Here is an 11,637-nt window from a genome sequence, read left to right as displayed (position 1 = left end):
GAGTCTGCACTGCGATCAGAACATTAACCCCAGAAGTGCCGGTCACCCAGCACTGGTATCATGACAAAAATAGAAGGAGATTGATAATTTTCCATACAGACACCGTATAGTGGTGTACGCTTCTCACACACTACCGTGTACCGGCTGGTATCACGGACAAATACAAGCTATCTGTGTGTGACTCTGGAAAAACAAACCGAGGAGATTTTCCATTTTTCCAGACCTACACCTTATAGAGCTGTCTGCTTTTCAAGCAGTTTCGTATATCTGCTGTTTGATGACGGTCAAAACGATACAGAGACAGCGTGTGTCACTCCGTATAAAAATAGACGGAGATTGACAATTTTCCAAAGGTCATACACAAGATATCAATACAGTACCAGGGATGAGACAGGACGGACAGTCAGGGCCAAGCAGAGATCAAAAACCAAACGGACATAGAAGGTACCAAGCCGAATCCAAAGCGATATCCAGAGAACAGACCGAGTCATACACAGGGAATCAAGCAACCAGAACACAGCACTAACACACTCAGGGGTCACCACACAATGCCAAGGGCGAAAGTATAACTGACGGGGGATGGGAGCTTCCTGAGGCTATGAGAAGCCTCCCCAGAACCAATGAGAGGCCACCCTAATAGGTCCCAGGTGTGCAGGTGAGAGTCTGCACTGCGATCAGAACATTAACCCCAGAAGTGCCGGTCACCCAGCACTGGTATCATGACAAAAATAGAAGGAGATTGATAATTTTCCATACAGACACCGTATAGTGGTGTACGCTTCTCACACACTACCGTGTACCGGCTGGTATCACGGACAAATACAAGCTATCTGTGTGTGACTCTGGAAAAACAAACCGAGGAGATTTTCCATTTTTCCAGACCTACACCTTATAGAGCTGTCTGCTTTTCAAGCAGTTTCGTATATCTGCTGTTTGATGACGGTCAAAACGATACAGAGACAGCGTGTGTCACTCCGTATAAAAATAGACGGAGATTGACAATTTTCCAAAGGTCATACACAAGATATCAATACAGTACCAGGGATGAGACAGGACGGACAGTCAGGGCCAAGCAGAGATCAAAAACCAAACGGACATAGAAGGTACCAAGCCGAATCCAAAGCGATATCCAGAGAACAGACCGAGTCATACACAGGGAATCAAGCAACCAGAACACAGCACTAACACACTCAGGGGTCACCACACAATGCCAAGGGCGAAAGTATAACTGACGGGGGATGGGAGCTTCCTGAGGCTATGAGAAGCCTCCCCAGAACCAATGAGAGGCCACCCTAATAGGTCCCAGGTGTGCAGGTGAGAGTCTGCACTGCGATCAGAACATTAACCTCAGAAGTGCCAGTCACCCAGCACTGGTATCATGACAAAAATAGACGGAGATTGACAATTTTCCATACAGACACCGTATAGTGGTGTACGCTTCTCACACACTACCGTGTACCGGCTGGTATCACGGACAAATACAAGCTATCTGTGTGTGACTCTGGAAAAACAAACTGAGGAGATTTTCCATTTTTCCAGACCTACTCCATATAGAGCTGTCCACTTTTCAAACAGTTTCGTATATCTGCTGTTTGAAGACGGTCAAAACTATACAGAGACAGCGCGTGTCACTCCATATAAAAATAGACGGAGATTGGCAATTTTCCATACAGACACCGTATAGAGCTGTCCGATTCTCAAGCAGTATTGTATATCTGCCGTTCGCATTACAGTCACATCTATACAGAGTCAGCGTGTGTGTGTGACACTCCGTAAATACATATACGGAGATTGTTAGTTACACAAAAAATGTATACAGCTGTACACTTCTGATACAGTTCCATATATCTGCTTGCTGGATTACAGTCAAATACATACTGGGAGAGCGTCAGTGACTAACAAAATATATACGTAGATTTAATTTTTTTAATACACCTTACACAGCTGGACGCTCCTCATACAGTACCATCTCTCTGCTGGTATTTCTGGTACATTTTCCCAAACATGAGGAAGTATGGTGGAAGAGGCCACGGACGTGGGCAGGGGGGCGCAGCTGGTACTGATGGTGGTGGTGCATCGGCTGTTTCTGGCAAAAGCACAATAGCAACTAAGGCAGGAGGTGTTGAGCCTGCGCCATCATCTGGCCCAAGAAGGCCTGTAAGGTTCCTTTTTCTTGGAGTAGGAAAACCGCTTTTAAAGCTGGAGCATCAGGAACAGGTTTTGGCGTACATTACCGAAACAGCCACCAGCTCTATTGCCTCCTCTTCTGAACGTTCAAAACCTGCAAGCACAGAGTCATCAGTGCAGGGTTCTGGTCAGGAAAAACACCTTTCCTTGTGTCCTTCACCCCCACCAAATGTTAAGGATGCGGCAGCCCACACTTCAGATTCCTCTTCTGAAGTTGTAAAAAATAAAAGCACTGAGTCGTCATTGGAGGCTCATGTTCATGAACCACACCTTTCCTTGTGTCCTTCACCCCAACCAAGATTGAAGGATGACGCAGGCCATACAACTGATTACTCCATGGAGCTCTTTTCACATACCATGCCTGGGTTATCCAGTCAAATCCTGAATTCCCCAGTCCAAGATGAATCTGACATGGAGTGTACTGATGCACAGCCACTGCTAGATGATTCTGCTGGTACATTGACCCAGAGCACTACATTGCCCTCGCAGTCTACTGAGCCAGAATCTGACCCTGATGAAACTCAGTTGCCCCTTCCCGCATACTATACCAGCTTATACGGTGACACAGGGGAAGGTAAAGTGGAAGGTGCAGATGACTTTGAAGAGGAGGTGATGGATGACCGAGTTCTTGACCTGGATTTGCATCCATTGGGGGAGGAGGGTGGCGCTGGCAATAGTTCAGATAAGGAGAAGGATCCGCAGCAGGCATTGACATCGCAGCAGCGGTTATCTGGCAGGCCCATAGCTGTCCAAAAACGTGGACCAAAAACTAAAAGGGTTGCAGGACAGCTTGGCCAGATGGTCAAGTTAGCATAGCATGCAAGGCCAGAAAATGTATACCATAGTAGGAAGAATAATAAACAAAAATGGCGGCACAATGAGCTAGAAATGAGTAACATCATATATAAATGATCAAAAATGACAGTAATACAATAAAGTAATACCCCAGCTCATTGTAACACAGTGTAGGACACACTGTAAACATGCAATAAAGTCAGAAGGAAAAACCAGTGCAAAGACGTCCAGGATAAGATGTGGTAAAAATCACAAATCTTTATTAAAGACCCAGGTAAAATGACAATATGTGGCTACAAAAGTGACACAGAAAACCACAGGGTTATGGTAGACAGTGCACCTCAATAAATAACAGAGTAATAGAAAATACAGCCCGGTATATGTCAGTACATAAAAATAACATAAGGTCACAGAAACGGGTGCCAAGGGTTAATAGTACATAGATGGCCAGCCAAGAGAAGTAAAAGGAAAAATCCACAGCTGATCACCCCGGTAGAGAGAATAACTCCATGGCTACCTTGTGGCCAAAAACAGTTAATACGGGGGGGGCTGGGGGGCTTGTCCACACTCTCTCGTGCTATTGGCTATACACATTTTTTGGTCTCCTATTTATAGCACTCACAGTAGCTTTGCGACACACCCCCTGAGGAAGGAACTTTTTCTGAAACGTGCGTTGGGGCTCGCAGTGTGTGGTGCTCAGTGTCTCCTCTTCCTGGTATGTGTTGCACATATTAACTGTTTTTGGCAGTTACCCAGTTACTGACCTACCCAGTCAGCACTTCTTTTCTCGAAAAGCCATCCCAGCCCTCCACCTGCATGTGAAAGACCGCATTGTCCATGCACTCAAGCAATCAGTGAGTGGGAAGGTGCACCTCACAACAGATGCATGGTCCAGTAGGCATGGCCAGGGCAGTTACGTGTCCATCACTGCGCACTGGGTTAATGTGGTGGATGCAGGCTCCACAGGGGACAGTGGAGGTAGAACAGTGCTGCCTAGCCCACGGTATAGGAAACAGTTGGCTGTAGGCTTTCGACCCTCCTCCTCCTCCATAAGTGAAAGCTCGCAGAGTGCAGTCGCACGAGCACTCCATCCGCAGCTGGCAGTGTTGCACAGGAGGTGTCCCACTATCGAACAGTTAGTGGTAAGCGTCAGCAGGCTGTGTTAAAGATGATGTCTTTGGGCGACAACAGACACACCGCGGAGGTACTGGCCGACTACTTGTAACGACAAACTTAGTCATGGCTGGGAAGTCTACATCTTGAGCCAGGCAAGGTAGTCAGTGATAACGGCCGTAATTTTGTGGCAGCCATAGCCCGTGCAAAACTCACACACATACCTTGCCTGGCTCACACTTTGAACCTGGCGATGCAGTGCATCCTTAATAATTATCCAGAGTTAACATCCCTGCTCCATAAGGTGCGAAGACTGTGCTCGCACATCCGTCGCTCAAACATCCACTCCACTCGTATGCAGAAGCTGCAGCGATTGCTCCACCTCCCCAAGCACTGCCTAATCATAGACGTTGCAACAAGGTGGAACTCCACCCTGCACATGGTTGAGAGGCTGTGCAAACAGAGGCAGGCTGTAATGCATTTGTGGGAGGACACACGGGCAGGCAGTTTGAGGGAAGACATGGAATTGTCGGGTGTGCAGTGGTCAAAGCTGAAAGACCTCTGTAAAGTTGTAAAGTCCTTCAGTGTTTTGAGGAATGCACATGGCTGGTAAGTGCAGACGATGCCATCATAAGCATGAGCATCCCACTTATGCGTCTGCTCATGCAAAGTTTGATGCACATTAAGGATCTGGCGTCTGCAGCGGAAGAGGAACAGGAGGAGGAGGAGGGAACCTTGCTGACAGTCAGCCATTGTCTGGTCAGGGAACTGTCCTGGACGACGTGGAGGAAGAAGAGCAACAGGAGGAGGAGGAGGATGAGGGGGATGATTATTTTGGGCAGGAGGATGCTTCTCAGGGGGCAAGAGAAAATGTTGGCATTCCAAGGTCAGGTACAGTGTTTGTGCGTGACTGTAGGGATGTGGATTTGCCAGAAAGTGCTCCTCCACCCAGCAGTGGCAGTGCATTATTGACACCTGGAACATTGGCCCACATGTGCGATTATGCCTTGCGGATCCTTAAAAGGGACCCCCGCATTGCCAAAATGATGAAGGATGACGACTACTGGCTTGCCAGCATCCTTGATCCACGCTACAAAGGCAAATTACACAACATCATGCCACAGGAGAATCTAGAGATAATATTGGATAACAAACAAGCAACTCTGGTAAACAGTTTGCTTGAGGCTTTCCCAGCACAGCGGTGCTGGTTCTCCCACGAGCCTTAGTGGGCACAATGAAAGAGATGTTCGTGGTGCGCACTGCCAAAGTGGCGTTGGAGCCAGAGGTTTAATGACCATATTGTGGAATGATTTCTCAAGTACCGCTCACACGACTGCTAATACTGCATCGATTACAAGTGACAGGAGACAGCAGTTGTCAACTATGGTACAAACTACTTCTCCCATATCGATGTTCTCCCTCACAGGTCATTCCTGTTATGATTGAGTCACCGTAGGAGGCAAAAACAGAAATGCTAGCTAAGTCCAGAAAACCAGAGAGGTTGGCAGCTATCGGATTGCAGACCCATGAACCTTTCAACACAACTAGCAGTAGCCGTGGGGAGTTCCTACGATGCCCTAGACCCCTCGATCACAGCCGGAGGACTAAATAGCCTAAAGACAGGAAGGGAAATCTAAACTGCCCCAGAGCAGACCCCAAAGCAAAAGGCAGCCCCCCACATATAATGACGGTGAAGCAAGAAGAAAGAACACAACACAGACAGAAAGATAGACTGAGCAAAGATGGGGCCCAAGCTAACTAGATAGGAAAGGACAGGAAGGCTGCTGTCTGCAATCCGTGAAAAACCCTATGAAAATAAGAGCCAACAGACTGACAGTGAAAAAGGCCCTGAAGACGCTAAGCTTCAAAAAGACTATGTCAGGAATATTCTGAAGACAGAGCAACCGGCAAAAGGAGATTCAGCTCACCCCAGCAGGGAATGGCAGAATCCAGAAAAGCAAGGCAAACAAAAACAAAACACAAATGCTAAAAGGCAAAGCAGAAAACTTAGCTTTAGAGGAGCAGGAATCAGACTGGTCTCCTAGAAGTCCACAGAGGAATCACCCGCAGGGCAGAAGGGCGTCGGCAGCCTTATATCCAGTCCGTTGACTCCACTCAGCCAGTCATCATCATTAGGCTCAGGTGCCTGATAATCAGGCTCATTACCTTCCTTTACCAGAATAGGGAGTTCACCAGACCTCAGTGACGAAGGGGAAAATGAACTCACAACAGTACTTCCCCCTTGAGGAGGGGTCACCGAACCCTCAACCACGCCACCAGGGCGATCAGGGTGAGCCCGATGAAAGGCACGCACCAATCTTTTGGCATGAATATCAGAGGCAGAGACCCAGGAATTATCCTCCTGACCATAACCCTTCCACTTAACCAAATACTGGAGTCTCCGTCTAGCCAGACGGGAATCCAGTATTTTCTCTACCTCATATTCCATGTTACCTTCAACCAATACAGGGTCCGGAGGTGCCACCACAGGAACAACTGGTTCAACAAACCTCTTCAACAAGGACTTATGGAACACATTATGGATTTTAAATGTGACAGGAAGAGCCAAACGAAAAGAGACCGGATTAATAATCTCCAAAATCTTGTAAGGTCCAATAAATCTAGGCTTAAACTTAGGAGAAGCCACCTTCATAGCAATATTTTTTGATGATAACCAAACCATATCACCAATCTTAAACTGGGGACCAATGGTCCTATGTCGATTGGAAAACCGCTGGGCCTTTTCCTGGGAGAGAGATAACTTATCCACCACTTGGTCCCAGATCTGGTGCATTCTCTCCACCACAGTGTCAACACCTGGGCAGGCAGAAGGCTCCACCTGCCCTGAAGAAAATCGAGGATGAAACCCAAAGTTACAAAAAAAAGGTGACATCAAAGTGGCAGAACTAGCTCTATTATTTAAAGCAAATTCGGCCAAGGGCAAAAATGAAACCCAATCATCCTGATCAGCGGAAATAAAACATCTCAAATACGACTCCAAGGTCTGGTTTGTTCTCTCTGTCTGCCCATTGGTCTGAGGGTGAAAAGCAGAGGAGAAGGACAACTGAATTCCCAGCTTGGAAGAGAAAGTCCTCCAAAATCTAGAAACAAACTGAACTCCTCTGTCAGATACAATGTTCTCAGGAATCCCGTGCAAGCGAACCACCTGTTGCAAAAACAGGGGCACCAACTCAGAGGAAGATGGCAACTTAGGGAGTGGTACAAGATGAACCATCTGAGAGAACCTATCACAAATCACCCAAATAACAGTCATTCTTTGAGAGACCGGCATATCAGAGATGAAATCCATTGAAATATGGGTCCATGGCCTCCTGGGGACCGGCAAAGGCATCAACAACCCACTAGAGCGAGAACAAGATTTAGACCGGGAGCAAGTCCCACAGGACTGCACAAAATTCCTGACATCATGAGACAAGGTGGGCCACCAAAAAGAGCGACTCACCAGATCTCTAGTACCAAAAATACCTGGATGACCAGCCAATGCAGAGCAATGAACTTCAGACATCACTCTCTTCTTCCACTGGTCAGGAACATACAACTTTCCACTGGGACAGCGCTCAGGTTTGTCCTCCTGGAACTCTTGCAGAGCAAGTCTCAAATCGGGCGAGATGGCAGAAAGAACTACCCCTTCGCCTAAGATGGTAGCAGGCTTGGTACAGGAGAATCAGCAAAGAAACTCCTAGAGAGGGCGTCTGCCTTGACATTCTTAGTTCCAGGAAGAAAAGAGACCACAAAATCAAAACGTGTAAAAAACAAGGCCCACCTAGCCTGTCTAGGGTTCAAGCGTTTAGCCGACTCTAGGTAAATCAAATTCTTGTGGTCAGTGAGGACCACAACTTGATGTTTAGCTCCCTCCAACCAATGTCTCCACTCCTCAAATGCCCATTTCATGGCCAACAGTTCTCGATTCCCCACATCATAGTTACGTTCAGATGGAGAGAACTTTCGGGAAAAGAAAGCACAGGGATTCATTTTAGAAGTTACAGGATCCTTTTGGGACAAAACAGCTCCTGCACCAATCTCAGAAGCATCCACCTCTACCTGGAACGGGAGTGAGACATCAGGTTGCCGCAAAACCGGGGCGGAGGTAAATCTTCGCTTCAGCTCCTGAAAGGAAGCAACAGCCTCCGGAGACCAATTCAACACATCAGCACCCTTCTTAGTCAGATCAGTCAATGGCTTGGCAATACTAGAAAATTTTGCTATAAATTTCCGATAAAAATTAGCAAAACCCAAAAAATTCTGGAGGGCCTTCAAAGAAGTGGGCTGAACCCAATCATAAATGGCCTGTACCTTGGCCGGGTCCATTTCAATAGTTGACGGAGACAAAATAAATCCCAAAAATGAAATCCTCTGTACTCCAAAAAGGCATTTCGATCCTTTGACATACAGGGAATTCTCCCTCAAGATCCGGAACACAGTCCGAATATGTTCCACATGAGAATCCCAATCCTTGGAGAAGATCAAAATATCATCCAGATAGATAATCAAAAATTTATCGACACAGTCTCGGAATATATCGTTCATGAAGCACTGGAAGACAGAAGGGGCATTAGTGAGCCCAAAAGACATTACCAGGTACTCAAAATGTCCCTCCGGAGTATTAAACGCCGTCTTCCAATCATCCCCCTGCTTAATGCGGATAAGATTATACACCCCCCTGAGGTCAAGCTTGGTAAACCAGCAAGCACCTCTAACTCTAGAGAATAGATCCGAAATCAGGGGTAACGGATACTGATATTTAATAGTAATTTTGTTGAGGGCACGATAATCAATACAAGGCCTTAAAGAACCATCCTTTTTGGCCACAAAAAAAAACCCGGCACCTAAGGGTGAAGAGGATGGTCTAATATGACCCTTCTCCAACGCCTCCTTAATATAGGACCGCATAGCCTCGTGCTCGGGTACAGATAAATTGAAGAGCCGACCCTTGGGAAATTTACACCCCGGGCTCAGTTCAATTGCACAGTCATAACTCCTATGAGGAGGCAAGGACGCAGACTCATTCTCACTAAATACATCATAAAAGTCCACCAAATAGTCAGGAACATCATGCGACTGAGGAGAGGTGGAAAAAACCGGAGCCTCACTAAAGGCACACCGACAACCCCAACTCACCACAGACACAGATTTCCAATCCAAAACTGGATTATGAATTTGCAACCAGGGAAACCCCAGAACAACGGCATCATGCAGACCATGCAACACCAAAAATCTGCAATTTTCTTGATGGTCTGGGGCGACCCGCATGACCACCTGGGTCCAAAACTGAGGTTTATTTTTCGCCAAAGGAGTAGCATCAATCCCCCTCAAAGGGATAGGCGTCTGCAGAGGTGTCATCGGAAATCCACAACGTTTAGCAAAATCCAAGTCCATTAGGTTTAGCGCTGCTTCCGAATCCACAAAAGCCTTGGCGGAAAATGTGGACAGGGAGCAGATCAGAGTAATTGCCAGAAGAAACTTAGGTTGAACACCACCAACAGAAAACGTGTGTGCAAAGCGTTTCTCTCGTTTAGGACAAACAGAAATAATATGCGAGGCATCTCCACAGAAAAAACACAGCTTATTACACCTTCTGAACTCCTGATGTTGCACCATAGACAAAACTCTATCACATTGCATAGGTTCAGACGTCTGTTCAACCAGTGGCAACACCTCTCGCACAAGCCTGCGTTCACGTAAACGCCGATCAACCTGAATGGCAAATGACATAGAATCGTCCAGACCAGAGGGAACAGGAAATCCCACCATAGTATCTTTTACGGCTTCTGACAAACCCTTCCGAAAGAGAGCAGCCAAGGCATTATCATTCCAGGTAGTAAGGACCGCCCACTTTCAGAACTTTTGACAGTACAACTCTGCAGAATCTCGACCCTGGTTCAATGCCAACAGGGTCTTTTCAGCCTGATCAATAGCATTAGGTTCGTCATACAACAACCCCAAGGCTTGAAAGAATGCGTTCACATTAGTCAGAATAGGATCATCTGGTTTCAAAGAAAACGCCCAATCCTGGGGATCGCCACGCAGCAAAGAGATGACAATTTTAACCTGCTGCGCGGAGCTCCCTGACGAGTTAGGCTTCAAGGCAAAAAATAATTTACAATTATTTTTGAAACTCAAAAATTTAGATCGATCCCCAAAAAATACATCAGGTGTAGGGATCTTTGGTTCAACAGCATGCGAACGAGCAAGGTAGGCGGAAATTCCCCGCACTTCCACAGCGAGCTGCTCCACACGATCAGACAATTGCTTTATCTCCATTGATAGAAACAAAAATTCCCCCTACGGCCTCAGAGATATAGAGGAAAGAATATACACACTTTTTTTTTTTTTTTTTTTTAAAACAATTCTTTCCTGCTATTGAGTACCCTAGGATCTGCGGTATGGCGGGTGATTCTGTTATGATTGAGTCACCGTAGGAGGCAAAAACAGAAATGCTAGCTAAGTCCAGAAAACCAGAGAGGTTGGCAGCTATCGGATTGCAGACCCCTGAACCTATCAGCACAACTAGCAGTAGCCGTGGGGGGTTCCTACGATGCCCTAGACCCCTCGATCACAGCCGGAGGACTAAATAGCCTAAAGACAGTAAGGGAAATCTAAACTGCCCCAGAGCAGACCCCAAAGCAAAAGGCAGCCCCCCACATATAATGACGGTGAAGCAAGAAGAAAGAACACAACACAGACAGAAAGATAGACTGAGCAAAGATGGGGCCCAAGCTAACTAGATAGGAAAGAACAGGAAGGCTGCTGTCTGCAATCCGTGAAAAACCCTATGAAAATAAGAGCCAACAGACTGACAGTGAAAAAGGCCCTGAAGACGCTAGGCTTCAAAAAGACTATGTCAGTACTCAGAAATATTCTGATGACAGAGCAACCGGCAAAAGGAGATTCAGCTCCCCCAGCAGGGAATGGCAGAATCCAGAAAAGCAAGGCAAACAAAAACAAAACACAAATGCTAAAAAGCAAAGCAGAAAACTTAGCTTTAGTGGATCAGGAATCAGACTGGTCTCCAAGAATTCACCCTCACCCACAATTTTTTTGTTTTTAAGGGGTCCTTTTTCCTACAGCTCCAGGGGACAGCCATGGGTGCGGCCTTTGCGCCGGCCTATGCTAATCTGGTCCTGGGGCTGTGGGAGAGGGACCTCTTTCTGTCAGGCCGGCTGTTGTTGATAGAACGCGTCCCATTCTGGATGCGGTATATCGAAGACATCCTGTTTGTCTGGCAGGGCACAGCCATTGACCTTGCACAATTCATTAAATGCCTCAACAGTAGTGATCTGAATATTACCCTTTCTTGTGAACGGGACAGGACCAGTATTAACTTCCTTGATGTTTCCATCTTTAAGGACAACAGTGGCAATGTGTATACAGACATTTTCCGAAAGCCCACCTCCACAAATACATTATTGCATGCCTCCTCGTGTCATCCACACCATATGGTGGCCTCTATACCAGTGGGACAGTTCCTCCGCCTGCGACGCATATGTTCCACTGATATGGACTTTGAGAAGCGGGCGGAGG

The sequence above is a fragment of the Dendrobates tinctorius genome, unplaced genomic scaffold, assembly GCF_039654945.1.
Source record: "Dendrobates tinctorius isolate UK_male_01 unplaced genomic scaffold, ASM3965494v1 ptg000079l, whole genome shotgun sequence".
In the NCBI taxonomy this organism is placed as follows: Eukaryota; Metazoa; Chordata; class Amphibia; order Anura; family Dendrobatidae; genus Dendrobates; species Dendrobates tinctorius.
Note: the sequence above shows the minus strand (reverse complement) of the source record.